The sequence below is a fragment of the Chanodichthys erythropterus genome, unplaced genomic scaffold (genome assembly GCF_024489055.1).
Source record: "Chanodichthys erythropterus isolate Z2021 unplaced genomic scaffold, ASM2448905v1 ctg001700_np12, whole genome shotgun sequence".
In the NCBI taxonomy this organism is placed as follows: Eukaryota; Metazoa; Chordata; class Actinopteri; order Cypriniformes; family Xenocyprididae; genus Chanodichthys; species Chanodichthys erythropterus.
The window spans coordinates 62,543-75,832 of record NW_027125674.1 but is presented as its reverse complement, the minus strand read 5'-3'; the positions used below and the strand labels follow the sequence as shown (position 1 = coordinate 75,832).

The following is a 13,290-nucleotide window of genomic DNA, read 5'->3' as shown; positions in this document are numbered from 1 at the left end:
CATCGACAAGGCTCGTTGGTCTAGGGGTATGATTCTCGCTTTGGGTGCGAGAGGTCCCGGGTTCAAATCCCGGACGAGCCCAGCGGTTTCAGAGTGAGCGGCAGGGGCAGCTGTTTGTCCTGGTTTTGAAATCCTTACTGCTGCCTGTGATCACCTGTTCTACTACATAGCCGAGATTCAGCCAGATGACAAGCCTCATTTCCTCGGACAGACCATGCTCAGAGCGGCAGCCCGCCCACAAACGCTTTCTATTAGAACTAGTGCCTGCCCGTTCTGTTCAAGTTCAAGGGTTTTCTGGCACTTTTTCCGATTGCTGCTTTTCTTTATCAACTACTTGACATCAGGCCATTTACTGCAACCCACGTGGTACTTGACGTCACGTTCTCGGGCATCAGAGGCTGATGCTTCGGCCAAATCGAACTTTCTGCAGGTCTGTAGATGCCGCTGTGGGATTCAAACCATTCTATATCGCTCTTCATTGAATTAACGTGGCTCTTTTGCAGAAACGCTAAGCACATATATACTTGTCGTTCTATGGAGTTTCTTTGAACAAATGGTCATTGACTTTTCGCAGCATCAGCTTGGAGCTAGCTCATCAAGCACGCCCTAGGTGGGAGGCTGATGCCTCATGGTTTCATAGTCAAGCCTTCGACATTTTGTGGAATTCTCTTTTAAATCAATCTTTCATGACACTTTCCCATCTGTTATGTGTGTCATCCTCTCTGCTTTCGTACGCGGAGCCTTCATAGTAGCGCAAAAGTAAGATGCGGCCTTTACCCATTAGGCCACTGGGCCTCCAGCACGCAGCGCTTTGTTTAATATCAGCGTGGAAGGGCACGTGCACAAGGCTCGTTGGTCTAGGGGTATGATTCTCGCTTTGGGTGCGAGAGGTCCCGGGTTCAAATCCCGGACGAGCCCAGCGTTTTCAGAGCGAGCGGCAGGGGCAGCTGTTTGTCCTGGTTTTGAAATCCTTACTGCTGCCTGTGTTCATCTAAACTATGACATAGCCGAGATTCAGCCAGATGACAAGCGTCATTTCCTCGGACAGACCCTACTCAGAGGGGCAGCCCGCCAACAAACGCATTCTATTAGAACTAGCGCCTGCGCCTTTCTTTTAGCGGCCAGCATTCTATGACTCTACAAGTGTACACATGTAGCCTAAGCATTCAGCGGTCAGGCTCGTTGGTCTAGGGGTATGATTCTCGCTTCGGGTGCGAGAGGTCCCGGGTTCAAATCCCGGACGAGCCCTCTCGCCTTTAGTATGAGTGCCGGGGTTTTCTTGCACTTTTTTCGATTGCTGCTTTTCTTTATCAACCACTTCATACCAGGCCATTTACTGCAACCCACGTGGTACTTGACGTCACGTTCTCCAGCGTCCTCTTGCACACAGTGCTTTGTGTAATTTCAGCCTGAAAGGGCACATGCACAGGCGGGCCAGATTGATTCACTGACAGTCTGGTGCTCGCAAAAGCTGCCACAGCTATCAGAAGTTTGTCAGTTCTGTGCTAATTCTGGTCTTGCGGTCATCAAGGCTATAGCGTTGCTCTGAACAAATCATCCCGGAATTTCTCGCACAGCCAACTTAAAGGTAGCCCATCAAAGACGACCCAGGTGGGACTTGAACCCACAATCCCCAGCTCCGGAGGCTGATGCCTTATCCATTAGGCCACTGGGCCTTGTCTGGCGAGCTTGGCCTTTGATCTGTAGCATGGCTTCAAGGAGTTTCTGCCACTCAAACATCTACACTTTAGTATCTTGATGCCAGGTCACGTCCTGTCACTGAGGAGAGCTTCACTGAATTTGTGGCGCCCTCACGAAAGATCTTCCATCGACAAGGCTCGTTGGTCTAGGGGTATGATTCTCGCTTTGGGTGCGAGAGGTCCCGGGTTCAAATCCCGGACGAGCCCAGCGGTTTCAGAGTGAGCGGCAGGGGCAGCTGTTTGTCCTGGTTTTGAAATCCTTACTGCTGCCTGTGATCACCTGTTCTACTACATAGCCGAGATTCAGCCAGATGACAAGCCTCATTTCCTCGGACAGACCATGCTCAGAGCGGCAGCCCGCCCACAAACGCTTTCTATTAGAACTAGTGCCTGCCCGTTCTGTTCAAGTTCAAGGGTTTTCTGGCACTTTTTCCGATTGCTGCTTTTCTTTATCAACTACTTGACATCAGGCCATTTACTGCAACCCACGTGGTACTTGACGTCACGTTCTCGGGCATCAGAGGCTGATGCTTCGGCCAAATCGAACTTTCTGCAGGTCTGTAGATGCCGCTGTGGGATTCAAACCATTCTATATCGCTCTTCATTGAATTAACGTGGCTCTTTTGCAGAAACGCTAAGCACATATATACTTGTCGTTCTATGGAGTTTCTTTGAACAAATGGTCATTGACTTTTCGCAGCATCAGCTTGGAGCTAGCTCATCAAGCACGCCCTAGGTGGGAGGCTGATGCCTCATGGTTTCATAGTCAAGCCTTCGACATTTTGTGGAATTCTCTTTTAAATCAATCTTTCATGACACTTTCCCATCTGTTATGTGTGTCATCCTCTCTGCTTTCGTACGCGGAGCCTTCATAGTAGCGCAAAAGTAAGATGCGGCCTTTACCCATTAGGCCACTGGGCCTCCAGCACGCAGCGCTTTGTTTAATATCAGCGTGGAAGGGCACGTGCACAAGGCTCGTTGGTCTAGGGGTATGATTCTCGCTTTGGGTGCGAGAGGTCCCGGGTTCAAATCCCGGACGAGCCCAGCGTTTTCAGAGCGAGCGGCAGGGGCAGCTGTTTGTCCTGGTTTTGAAATCCTTACTGCTGCCTGTGTTCATCTAAACTATGACATAGCCGAGATTCAGCCAGATGACAAGCGTCATTTCCTCGGACAGACCCTACTCAGAGGGGCAGCCCGCCAACAAACGCATTCTATTAGAACTAGCGCCTGCGCCTTTCTTTTAGCGGCCAGCATTCTATGACTCTACAAGTGTACACATGTAGCCTAAGCATTCAGCGGTCAGGCTCGTTGGTCTAGGGGTATGATTCTCGCTTCGGGTGCGAGAGGTCCCGGGTTCAAATCCCGGACGAGCCCTCTCGCCTTTAGTATGAGTGCCGGGGTTTTCTTGCACTTTTTTCGATTGCTGCTTTTCTTTATCAACCACTTCATACCAGGCCATTTACTGCAACCCACGTGGTACTTGACGTCACGTTCTCCAGCGTCCTCTTGCACACAGTGCTTTGTGTAATTTCAGCCTGAAAGGGCACATGCACAGGCGGGCCAGATTGATTCACTGACAGTCTGGTGCTCGCAAAAGCTGCCACAGCTATCAGAAGTTTGTCAGTTCTGTGCTAATTCTGGTCTTGCGGTCATCAAGGCTATAGCGTTGCTCTGAACAAATCATCCCGGAATTTCTCGCACAGCCAACTTAAAGGTAGCCCATCAAAGACGACCCAGGTGGGACTTGAACCCACAATCCCCAGCTCCGGAGGCTGATGCCTTATCCATTAGGCCACTGGGCCTTGTCTGGCGAGCTTGGCCTTTGATCTGTAGCATGGCTTCAAGGAGTTTCTGCCACTCAAACATCTACACTTTAGTATCTTGATGCCAGGTCACGTCCTGTCACTGAGGAGAGCTTCACTGAATTTGTGGCGCCCTCACGAAAGATCTTCCATCGACAAGGCTCGTTGGTCTAGGGGTATGATTCTCGCTTTGGGTGCGAGAGGTCCCGGGTTCAAATCCCGGACGAGCCCAGCGGTTTCAGAGTGAGCGGCAGGGGCAGCTGTTTGTCCTGGTTTTGAAATCCTTACTGCTGCCTGTGATCACCTGTTCTACTACATAGCCGAGATTCAGCCAGATGACAAGCCTCATTTCCTCGGACAGACCATGCTCAGAGCGGCAGCCCGCCCACAAACGCTTTCTATTAGAACTAGTGCCTGCCCGTTCTGTTCAAGTTCAAGGGTTTTCTGGCACTTTTTCCGATTGCTGCTTTTCTTTATCAACTACTTGACATCAGGCCATTTACTGCAACCCACGTGGTACTTGACGTCACGTTCTCGGGCATCAGAGGCTGATGCTTCGGCCAAATCGAACTTTCTGCAGGTCTGTAGATGCCGCTGTGGGATTCAAACCATTCTATATCGCTCTTCATTGAATTAACGTGGCTCTTTTGCAGAAACGCTAAGCACATATATACTTGTCGTTCTATGGAGTTTCTTTGAACAAATGGTCATTGACTTTTCGCAGCATCAGCTTGGAGCTAGCTCATCAAGCACGCCCTAGGTGGGAGGCTGATGCCTCATGGTTTCATAGTCAAGCCTTCGACATTTTGTGGAATTCTCTTTTAAATCAATCTTTCATGACACTTTCCCATCTGTTATGTGTGTCATCCTCTCTGCTTTCGTACGCGGAGCCTTCATAGTAGCGCAAAAGTAAGATGCGGCCTTTACCCATTAGGCCACTGGGCCTCCAGCACGCAGCGCTTTGTTTAATATCAGCGTGGAAGGGCACGTGCACAAGGCTCGTTGGTCTAGGGGTATGATTCTCGCTTTGGGTGCGAGAGGTCCCGGGTTCAAATCCCGGACGAGCCCAGCGATTTCAGAGCGAGCGGCAGGGGCAGCTGTTTGTCCTGGTTTTGAAATCCTTACTGCTGCCTGTGTTCATCTAAACTATGACATAGCCGAGATTCAGCCAGATGACAAGCGTCATTTCCTCGGACAGACCCTACTCAGAGGGGCAGCCCGCCAACAAACGCATTCTATTAGAACTAGCGCCTGCGCTTTTCTTTTAGCGGCCAGCATTCTATGACTCTACAAGTGTACACATGTAGCCTAAGCATTCAGCGGTCAGGCTCGTTGGTCTAGGGGTATGATTCTCGCTTCGGGTGCGAGAGGTCCCGGGTTCAAATCCCGGACGAGCCCTCTCGCCTTTAGTATGAGTGCCGGGGTTTTCTTGCACTTTTTTCGATTGCTGCTTTTCTTTATCAACCACTTCATACCAGGCCATTTACTGCAACCCACGTGGTACTTGACGTCACGTTCTCCAGCGTCCTCTTGCACACAGTGCTTTGTGTAATTTCAGCCTGAAAGGGCACATGCACAGGCGGGCCAGATTGATTCACTGACAGTCTGGTGCTCGCAAAAGCTGCCACAGCTATCAGAAGTTTGTCAGTTCTGTGCTAATTCTGGTCTTGCGGTCATCAAGGCTATAGCGTTGCTCTGAACAAATCATCCCGGAATTTCTCGCACAGCCAACTTAAAGGTAGCCCATCAAAGACGACCCAGGTGGGACTTGAACCCACAATCCCCAGCTCCGGAGGCTGATGCCTTATCCATTAGGCCACTGGGCCTTGTCTGGCGAGCTTGGCCTTTGATCTGTAGGATGGCTTCAAGGAGTTTCTGCCACTCAAACATCTACACTTTAGTATCTTGATGCCAGTTCACGTCCTGTCACTGAGGAGAGCTTCACTGAATTTGTGGCGCCCTCACGAAAGATCTTCCATCGACAAGGCTCGTTGGTCTAGGGGTATGATTCTCGCTTTGGGTGCGAGAGGTCCCGGGTTCAAATCCCGGACGAGCCCAGCGGTTTCAGAGTGAGCGGCAGGGGCAGCTGTTTGTCCTGGTTTTGAAATCCTTACTGCTGCCTGTGATCACCTGTTCTACTACATAGCCGAGATTCAGCCAGATGACATGCCTCATTTCCTCGGACAGACCATGCTCAGAGCGGCAGCCCGCCCACAAACGCTTTCTATTAGAACTAGTGCCTGCCCGTTCTGTTCAAGTTCAAGGGTTTTCTGGCACTTTTTCCGATTGCTGCTTTTCTTTATCAACTACTTGACATCAGGCCATTTACTGCAACCCACGTGGTACTTGACGTCACGTTCTCGGGCATCAGAGGCTGATGCTTCGGCCAAATCGAACTTTCTGCAGGTCTGTAGATGCCGCTGTGGGATTCAAACCATTCTATATCGCTCTTCATTGAATTAACGTGGCTCTTTTGCAGAAACGCTAAGCACATATATACTTGTCGTTCTATGGAGTTTCTTTGAACAAATGGTCATTGACTTTTCGCAGCATCAGCTTGGAGCTAGCTCATCAAGCACGCCCTAGGTGGGAGGCTGATGCCTCATGGTTTCATAGTCAAGCCTTCGACATTTTGTGGAATTCTCTTTTAAATCAATCTTTCATGACACTTTCCCATCTGTTATGTGTGTCATCCTCTCTGCTTTCGTACGCGGAGCCTTCATAGTAGCGCAAAAGTAAGATGCGGCCTTTACCCATTAGGCCACTGGGCCTCCAGCACGCAGCGCTTTGTTTAATATCAGCGTGGAAGGGCACGTGCACAAGGCTCGTTGGTCTAGGGGTATGATTCTCGCTTTGGGTGCGAGAGGTCCCGGGTTCAAATCCCGGACGAGCCCAGCGATTTCAGAGCGAGCGGCAGGGGCAGCTGTTTGTCCTGGTTTTGAAATCCTTACTGCTGCCTGTGTTCATCTAAACTATGACATAGCCGAGATTCAGCCAGATGACAAGCGTCATTTCCTCGGACAGACCCTACTCAGAGGGGCAGCCCGCCAACAAACGCATTCTATTAGAACTAGCGCCTGCGCCTTTTCTTTTAGCGGCCAGCATTCTATGACTCTACAAGTGTACACATGTAGCCTAAGCATTCAGCGGTCAGGCTCGTTGGTCTAGGGGTATGATTCTCGCTTCGGGTGCGAGAGGTCCCGGGTTCAAATCCCGGACGAGCCCTCTCGCCTTTAGTATGAGTGCCGGGGTTTTCTTGCACTTTTTTCGATTGCTGCTTTTCTTTATCAACCACTTCATACCAGGCCATTTACTGCAACCCACGTGGTACTTGACGTCACGTTCTCCAGCGTCCTCTTGCACACAGTGCTTTGTGTAATTTCAGCCTGAAAGGGCACATGCACAGGCGGGCCAGATTGATTCACTGACAGTCTGGTGCTCGCAAAAGCTGCCACAGCTATCAGAAGTTTGTCAGTTCTGTGCTAATTCTGGTCTTGCGGTCATCAAGGCTATAGCGTTGCTCTGAACAAATCATCCCGGAATTTCTCGCACAGCCAACTTAAAGGTAGCCCATCAAAGACGACCCAGGTGGGACTTGAACCCACAATCCCCAGCTCCGGAGGCTGATGCCTTATCCATTAGGCCACTGGGCCTTGTCTGGCGAGCTTGGCCTTTGATCTGTAGCATGGCTTCAAGGAGTTTCTGCCACTCAAACATCTACACTTTAGTATCTTGATGCCAGGTCACGTCCTGTCACTGAGGAGAGCTTCACTGAATTTGTGGCGCCCTCACGAAAGATCTTCCATCGACAAGGCTCGTTGGTCTAGGGGTATGATTCTCGCTTTGGGTGCGAGAGGTCCCGGGTTCAAATCCCGGACGAGCCCAGCGGTTTCAGAGTGAGCGGCAGGGGCAGCTGTTTGTCCTGGTTTTGAAATCCTTACTGCTGCCTGTGATCACCTGTTCTACTACATAGCCGAGATTCAGCCAGATGACAAGCCTCATTTCCTCGGACAGACCATGCTCAGAGCGGCAGCCCGCCCACAAACGCTTTCTATTAGAACTAGTGCCTGCCCGTTCTGTTCAAGTTCAAGGGTTTTCTGGCACTTTTTCCGATTGCTGCTTTTCTTTATCAACTACTTGACATCAGGCCATTTACTGCAACCCACGTGGTACTTGACGTCACGTTCTCGGGCATCAGAGGCTGATGCTTCGGCCAAATCGAACTTTCTGCAGGTCTGTAGATGCCGCTGTGGGATTCAAACCATTCTATATCGCTCTTCATTGAATTAACGTGGCTCTTTTGCAGAAACGCTAAGCACATATATACTTGTCGTTCTATGGAGTTTCTTTGAACAAATGGTCATTGACTTTTCGCAGCATCAGCTTGGAGCTAGCTCATCAAGCACGCCCTAGGTGGGAGGCTGATGCCTCATGGTTTCATAGTCAAGCCTTCGACATTTTGTGGAATTCTCTTTTAAATCAATCTTTCATGACACTTTCCCATCTGTTATGTGTGTCATCCTCTCTGCTTTCGTACGCGGAGCCTTCATAGTAGCGCAAAAGTAAGATGCGGCCTTTACCCATTAGGCCACTGGGCCTCCAGCACGCAGCGCTTTGTTTAATATCAGCGTGGAAGGGCACGTGCACAAGGCTCGTTGGTCTAGGGGTATGATTCTCGCTTTGGGTGCGAGAGGTCCCGGGTTCAAATCCCGGACGAGCCCAGCGATTTCAGAGCGAGCGGCAGGGGCAGCTGTTTGTCCTGGTTTTGAAATCCTTACTGCTGCCTGTGTTCATCTAAACTATGACATAGCCGAGATTCAGCCAGATGACAAGCGTCATTTCCTCGGACAGACCCTACTCAGAGGGGCAGCCCGCCAACAAACGCATTCTATTAGAACTAGCGCCTGCGCCTTTTCTTTTAGCGGCCAGCATTCTATGACTCTACAAGTGTACACATGTAGCCTAAGCATTCAGCGGTCAGGCTCGTTGGTCTAGGGGTATGATTCTCGCTTCGGGTGCGAGAGGTCCCGGGTTCAAATCCCGGACGAGCCCTCTCGCCTTTAGTATGAGTGCCGGGGTTTTCTTGCACTTTTTTCGATTGCTGCTTTTCTTTATCAACCACTTCATACCAGGCCATTTACTGCAACCCACGTGGTACTTGACGTCACGTTCTCCAGCGTCCTCTTGCACACAGTGCTTTGTGTAATTTCAGCCTGAAAGGGCACATGCACAGGCGGGCCAGATTGATTCACTGACAGTCTGGTGCTCGCAAAAGCTGCCACAGCTATCAGAAGTTTGTCAGTTCTGTGCTAATTCTGGTCTTGCGGTCATCAAGGCTATAGCGTTGCTCTGAACAAATCATCCCGGAATTTCTCGCACAGCCAACTTAAAGGTAGCCCATCAAAGACGACCCAGGTGGGACTTGAACCCACAATCCCCAGCTCCGGAGGCTGATGCCTTATCCATTAGGCCACTGGGCCTTGTCTGGCGAGCTTGGCCTTTGATCTGTAGCATGGCTTCAAGGAGTTTCTGCCACTCAAACATCTACACTTTAGTATCTTGATGCCAGGTCACGTCCTGTCACTGAGGAGAGCTTCACTGAATTTGTGGCGCCCTCACGAAAGATCTTCCATCGACAAGGCTCGTTGGTCTAGGGGTATGATTCTCGCTTTGGGTGCGAGAGGTCCCGGGTTCAAATCCCGGACGAGCCCAGCGGTTTCAGAGTGAGCGGCAGGGGCAGCTGTTTGTCCTGGTTTTGAAATCCTTACTGCTGCCTGTGATCACCTGTTCTACTACATAGCCGAGATTCAGCCAGATGACAAGCCTCATTTCCTCGGACAGACCATGCTCAGAGCGGCAGCCCGCCCACAAACGCTTTCTATTAGAACTAGTGCCTGCCCGTTCTGTTCAAGTTCAAGGGTTTTCTGGCACTTTTTCCGATTGCTGCTTTTCTTTATCAACTACTTGACATCAGGCCATTTACTGCAACCCACGTGGTACTTGACGTCACGTTCTCGGGCATCAGAGGCTGATGCTTCGGCCAAATCGAACTTTCTGCAGGTCTGTAGATGCCGCTGTGGGATTCAAACCATTCTATATCGCTCTTCATTGAATTAACGTGGCTCTTTTGCAGAAACGCTAAGCACATATATACTTGTCGTTCTATGGAGTTTCTTTGAACAAATGGTCATTGACTTTTCGCAGCATCAGCTTGGAGCTAGCTCATCAAGCACGCCCTAGGTGGGAGGCTGATGCCTCATGGTTTCATAGTCAAGCCTTCGACATTTTGTGGAATTCTCTTTTAAATCAATCTTTCATGACACTTTCCCATCTGTTATGTGTGTCATCCTCTCTGCTTTCGTACGCGGAGCCTTCATAGTAGCGCAAAAGTAAGATGCGGCCTTTACCCATTAGGCCACTGGGCCTCCAGCACGCAGCGCTTTGTTTAATATCAGCGTGGAAGGGCACGTGCACAAGGCTCGTTGGTCTAGGGGTATGATTCTCGCTTTGGGTGCGAGAGGTCCCGGGTTCAAATCCCGGACGAGCCCAGCGTTTTCAGAGCGAGCGGCAGGGGCAGCTGTTTGTCCTGGTTTTGAAATCCTTACTGCTGCCTGTGTTCATCTAAACTATGACATAGCCGAGATTCAGCCAGATGACAAGCGTCATTTCCTCGGACAGACCCTACTCAGAGGGGCAGCCCGCCAACAAACGCATTCTATTAGAACTAGCGCCTGCGCCTTTCTTTTAGCGGCCAGCATTCTATGACTCTACAAGTGTACACATGTAGCCTAAGCATTCAGCGGTCAGGCTCGTTGGTCTAGGGGTATGATTCTCGCTTCGGGTGCGAGAGGTCCCGGGTTCAAATCCCGGACGAGCCCTCTCGCCTTTAGTATGAGTGCCGGGGTTTTCTTGCACTTTTTTCGATTGCTGCTTTTCTTTATCAACCACTTCATACCAGGCCATTTACTGCAACCCACGTGGTACTTGACGTCACGTTCTCCAGCGTCCTCTTGCACACAGTGCTTTGTGTAATTTCAGCCTGAAAGGGCACATGCACAGGCGGGCCAGATTGATTCACTGACAGTCTGGTGCTCGCAAAAGCTGCCACAGCTATCAGAAGTTTGTCAGTTCTGTGCTAATTCTGGTCTTGCGGTCATCAAGGCTATAGCGTTGCTCTGAACAAATCATCCCGGAATTTCTCGCACAGCCAACTTAAAGGTAGCCCATCAAAGACGACCCAGGTGGGACTTGAACCCACAATCCCCAGCTCCGGAGGCTGATGCCTTATCCATTAGGCCACTGGGCCTTGTCTGGCGAGCTTGGCCTTTGATCTGTAGCATGGCTTCAAGGAGTTTCTGCCACTCAAACATCTACACTTTAGTATCTTGATGCCAGGTCACGTCCTGTCACTGAGGAGAGCTTCACTGAATTTGTGGCGCCCTCACGAAAGATCTTCCATCGACAAGGCTCGTTGGTCTAGGGGTATGATTCTCGCTTTGGGTGCGAGAGGTCCCGGGTTCAAATCCCGGACGAGCCCAGCGGTTTCAGAGTGAGCGGCAGGGGCAGCTGTTTGTCCTGGTTTTGAAATCCTTACTGCTGCCTGTGATCACCTGTTCTACTACATAGCCGAGATTCAGCCAGATGACAAGCCTCATTTCCTCGGACAGACCATGCTCAGAGCGGCAGCCCGCCCACAAACGCTTTCTATTAGAACTAGTGCCTGCCCGTTCTGTTCAAGTTCAAGGGTTTTCTGGCACTTTTTCCGATTGCTGCTTTTCTTTATCAACTACTTGACATCAGGCCATTTACTGCAACCCACGTGGTACTTGACGTCACGTTCTCGGGCATCAGAGGCTGATGCTTCGGCCAAATCGAACTTTCTGCAGGTCTGTAGATGCCGCTGTGGGATTCAAACCATTCTATATCGCTCTTCATTGAATTAACGTGGCTCTTTTGCAGAAACGCTAAGCACATATATACTTGTCGTTCTATGGAGTTTCTTTGAACAAATGGTCATTGACTTTTCGCAGCATCAGCTTGGAGCTAGCTCATCAAGCACGCCCTAGGTGGGAGGCTGATGCCTCATGGTTTCATAGTCAAGCCTTCGACATTTTGTGGAATTCTCTTTTAAATCAATCTTTCATGACACTTTCCCATCTGTTATGTGTGTCATCCTCTCTGCTTTCGTACGCGGAGCCTTCATAGTAGCGCAAAAGTAAGATGCGGCCTTTACCCATTAGGCCACTGGGCCTCCAGCACGCAGCGCTTTGTTTAATATCAGCGTGGAAGGGCACGTGCACAAGGCTCGTTGGTCTAGGGGTATGATTCTCGCTTTGGGTGCGAGAGGTCCCGGGTTCAAATCCCGGACGAGCCCAGCGATTTTCAGAGCGAGCGGCAGGGGCAGCTGTTTGTCCTGGTTTTGAAATCCTTACTGCTGCCTGTGTTCATCTAAACTATGACATAGCCGAGATTCAGCCAGATGACAAGCGTCATTTCCTCGGACAGACCCTACTCAGAGGGGCAGCCCGCCAACAAACGCATTCTATTAGAACTAGCGCCTGCGCCTTTCTTTTAGCGGCCAGCATTCTATGACTCTACAAGTGTACACATGTAGCCTAAGCATTCAGCGGTCAGGCTCGTTGGTCTAGGGGTATGATTCTCGCTTCGGGTGCGAGAGGTCCCGGGTTCAAATCCCGGACGAGCCCTCTCGCCTTTAGTATGAGTGCCGGGGTTTTCTTGCACTTTTTTCGATTGCTGCTTTTCTTTATCAACCACTTCATACCAGGCCATTTACTGCAACCCACGTGGTACTTGACGTCACGTTCTCCAGCGTCCTCTTGCACACAGTGCTTTGTGTAATTTCAGCCTGAAAGGGCACATGCACAGGCGGGCCAGATTGATTCACTGACAGTCTGGTGCTCGCAAAAGCTGCCACAGCTATCAGAAGTTTGTCAGTTCTGTGCTAATTCAGGTCTTGCGGTCATCAAGGCTATAGCGTTGCTCTGAACAAATCATCCCGGAATTTCTCGCACAGCCAACTTAAAGGTAGCCCATCAAAGACGACCCAGGTGGGACTTGAACCCACAATCCCCAGCTCCGGAGGCTGATGCCTTATCCATTAGGCCACTGGGCCTTGTCTGGCGAGCTTGGCCTTTGATCTGTAGCATGGCTTCAAGGAGTTTCTGCCACTCAAACATCTACACTTTAGTATCTTGATGCCAGGTCACGTCCTGTCACTGAGGAGAGCTTCACTGAATTTGTGGCGCCCTCACGAAAGATCTTCCATCGACAAGGCTCGTTGGTCTAGGGGTATGATTCTCGCTTTGGGTGCGAGAGGTCCCGGGTTCAAATCCCGGACGAGCCCAGCGGTTTCAGAGTGAGCGGCAGGGGCAGCTGTTTGTCCTGGTTTTGAAATCCTTACTGCTGCCTGTGATCACCTGTTCTACTACATAGCCGAGATTCAGCCAGATGACAAGCCTCATTTCCTCGGACAGACCATGCTCAGAGCGGCAGCCCGCCCACAAACGCTTTCTATTAGAACTAGTGCCTGCCCGTTCTGTTCAAGTTCAAGGGTTTTCTGGCACTTTTTCCGATTGCTGCTTTTCTTTATCAACTACTTGACATCAGGCCATTTACTGCAACCCACGTGGTACTTGACGTCACGTTCTCGGGCATCAGAGGCTGATGCTTCGGCCAAATCGAACTTTCTGCAGGTCTGTAGATGCCGCTGTGGGATTCAAACCATTCTATATCGCTCTTCATTGAATTAACGTGGCTCTTTTGCAGAA

At 50.5% G+C, this 13,290-nt stretch overlaps 29 non-coding genes across 29 annotated transcripts; 22 read left to right on the top strand and 7 right to left on the bottom strand.

Annotated features, from left to right (window-relative positions):
* The first annotated feature begins 9 nt into the window (after nt 1-9).
* Nucleotides 10-81, top strand: trnap-ugg (transfer RNA proline (anticodon UGG)). The gene has a single exon. It is a non-coding gene; the product is annotated as a tRNA-Pro (tRNA).
* A 765-nt stretch (nt 82-846) lies between these two features.
* trnap-ugg (transfer RNA proline (anticodon UGG)) lies at nt 847-918 on the top strand. Its single transcript has one exon. It is a non-coding gene; the product is annotated as a tRNA-Pro (tRNA).
* Nucleotides 919-1,176: 258 nt separating this feature from the next.
* trnap-cgg (transfer RNA proline (anticodon CGG)) lies at nt 1,177-1,248 on the top strand. The gene has a single exon. It is a non-coding gene; the product is annotated as a tRNA-Pro (tRNA).
* A 355-nt stretch (nt 1,249-1,603) lies between these two features.
* On the bottom strand, nt 1,604-1,676 carry trnar-ccg (transfer RNA arginine (anticodon CCG)). The gene has a single exon. It is a non-coding gene; the product is annotated as a tRNA-Arg (tRNA).
* A 159-nt stretch (nt 1,677-1,835) lies between these two features.
* Nucleotides 1,836-1,907, top strand: trnap-ugg (transfer RNA proline (anticodon UGG)). The gene has a single exon. It is a non-coding gene; the product is annotated as a tRNA-Pro (tRNA).
* Nucleotides 1,908-2,672: 765 nt separating this feature from the next.
* trnap-ugg (transfer RNA proline (anticodon UGG)) lies at nt 2,673-2,744 on the top strand. The gene has a single exon. It is a non-coding gene; the product is annotated as a tRNA-Pro (tRNA).
* Nucleotides 2,745-3,002: 258 nt separating this feature from the next.
* trnap-cgg (transfer RNA proline (anticodon CGG)) lies at nt 3,003-3,074 on the top strand. The gene has a single exon. It is a non-coding gene; the product is annotated as a tRNA-Pro (tRNA).
* Nucleotides 3,075-3,429: 355 nt separating this feature from the next.
* trnar-ccg (transfer RNA arginine (anticodon CCG)) lies at nt 3,430-3,502 on the bottom strand. Its single transcript has one exon. It is a non-coding gene; the product is annotated as a tRNA-Arg (tRNA).
* Nucleotides 3,503-3,661: 159 nt separating this feature from the next.
* Nucleotides 3,662-3,733, top strand: trnap-ugg (transfer RNA proline (anticodon UGG)). The gene has a single exon. It is a non-coding gene; the product is annotated as a tRNA-Pro (tRNA).
* Nucleotides 3,734-4,498: 765 nt separating this feature from the next.
* Nucleotides 4,499-4,570, top strand: trnap-ugg (transfer RNA proline (anticodon UGG)). The gene has a single exon. It is a non-coding gene; the product is annotated as a tRNA-Pro (tRNA).
* A 258-nt stretch (nt 4,571-4,828) lies between these two features.
* On the top strand, nt 4,829-4,900 carry trnap-cgg (transfer RNA proline (anticodon CGG)). Its single transcript has one exon. It is a non-coding gene; the product is annotated as a tRNA-Pro (tRNA).
* A 355-nt stretch (nt 4,901-5,255) lies between these two features.
* On the bottom strand, nt 5,256-5,328 carry trnar-ccg (transfer RNA arginine (anticodon CCG)). Its single transcript has one exon. It is a non-coding gene; the product is annotated as a tRNA-Arg (tRNA).
* A 159-nt stretch (nt 5,329-5,487) lies between these two features.
* On the top strand, nt 5,488-5,559 carry trnap-ugg (transfer RNA proline (anticodon UGG)). Its single transcript has one exon. It is a non-coding gene; the product is annotated as a tRNA-Pro (tRNA).
* Nucleotides 5,560-6,324: 765 nt separating this feature from the next.
* On the top strand, nt 6,325-6,396 carry trnap-ugg (transfer RNA proline (anticodon UGG)). Its single transcript has one exon. It is a non-coding gene; the product is annotated as a tRNA-Pro (tRNA).
* Nucleotides 6,397-6,655: 259 nt separating this feature from the next.
* Nucleotides 6,656-6,727, top strand: trnap-cgg (transfer RNA proline (anticodon CGG)). Its single transcript has one exon. It is a non-coding gene; the product is annotated as a tRNA-Pro (tRNA).
* A 355-nt stretch (nt 6,728-7,082) lies between these two features.
* trnar-ccg (transfer RNA arginine (anticodon CCG)) lies at nt 7,083-7,155 on the bottom strand. The gene has a single exon. It is a non-coding gene; the product is annotated as a tRNA-Arg (tRNA).
* A 159-nt stretch (nt 7,156-7,314) lies between these two features.
* Nucleotides 7,315-7,386, top strand: trnap-ugg (transfer RNA proline (anticodon UGG)). Its single transcript has one exon. It is a non-coding gene; the product is annotated as a tRNA-Pro (tRNA).
* Nucleotides 7,387-8,151: 765 nt separating this feature from the next.
* Nucleotides 8,152-8,223, top strand: trnap-ugg (transfer RNA proline (anticodon UGG)). Its single transcript has one exon. It is a non-coding gene; the product is annotated as a tRNA-Pro (tRNA).
* Nucleotides 8,224-8,482: 259 nt separating this feature from the next.
* Nucleotides 8,483-8,554, top strand: trnap-cgg (transfer RNA proline (anticodon CGG)). Its single transcript has one exon. It is a non-coding gene; the product is annotated as a tRNA-Pro (tRNA).
* A 355-nt stretch (nt 8,555-8,909) lies between these two features.
* Nucleotides 8,910-8,982, bottom strand: trnar-ccg (transfer RNA arginine (anticodon CCG)). Its single transcript has one exon. It is a non-coding gene; the product is annotated as a tRNA-Arg (tRNA).
* A 159-nt stretch (nt 8,983-9,141) lies between these two features.
* Nucleotides 9,142-9,213, top strand: trnap-ugg (transfer RNA proline (anticodon UGG)). Its single transcript has one exon. It is a non-coding gene; the product is annotated as a tRNA-Pro (tRNA).
* A 765-nt stretch (nt 9,214-9,978) lies between these two features.
* On the top strand, nt 9,979-10,050 carry trnap-ugg (transfer RNA proline (anticodon UGG)). The gene has a single exon. It is a non-coding gene; the product is annotated as a tRNA-Pro (tRNA).
* Nucleotides 10,051-10,308: 258 nt separating this feature from the next.
* Nucleotides 10,309-10,380, top strand: trnap-cgg (transfer RNA proline (anticodon CGG)). The gene has a single exon. It is a non-coding gene; the product is annotated as a tRNA-Pro (tRNA).
* A 355-nt stretch (nt 10,381-10,735) lies between these two features.
* trnar-ccg (transfer RNA arginine (anticodon CCG)) lies at nt 10,736-10,808 on the bottom strand. Its single transcript has one exon. It is a non-coding gene; the product is annotated as a tRNA-Arg (tRNA).
* A 159-nt stretch (nt 10,809-10,967) lies between these two features.
* trnap-ugg (transfer RNA proline (anticodon UGG)) lies at nt 10,968-11,039 on the top strand. The gene has a single exon. It is a non-coding gene; the product is annotated as a tRNA-Pro (tRNA).
* A 765-nt stretch (nt 11,040-11,804) lies between these two features.
* trnap-ugg (transfer RNA proline (anticodon UGG)) lies at nt 11,805-11,876 on the top strand. The gene has a single exon. It is a non-coding gene; the product is annotated as a tRNA-Pro (tRNA).
* Nucleotides 11,877-12,135: 259 nt separating this feature from the next.
* Nucleotides 12,136-12,207, top strand: trnap-cgg (transfer RNA proline (anticodon CGG)). The gene has a single exon. It is a non-coding gene; the product is annotated as a tRNA-Pro (tRNA).
* A 355-nt stretch (nt 12,208-12,562) lies between these two features.
* On the bottom strand, nt 12,563-12,635 carry trnar-ccg (transfer RNA arginine (anticodon CCG)). Its single transcript has one exon. It is a non-coding gene; the product is annotated as a tRNA-Arg (tRNA).
* Nucleotides 12,636-12,794: 159 nt separating this feature from the next.
* Nucleotides 12,795-12,866, top strand: trnap-ugg (transfer RNA proline (anticodon UGG)). Its single transcript has one exon. It is a non-coding gene; the product is annotated as a tRNA-Pro (tRNA).
* Nucleotides 12,867-13,290: the final 424 nt, after the last annotated feature.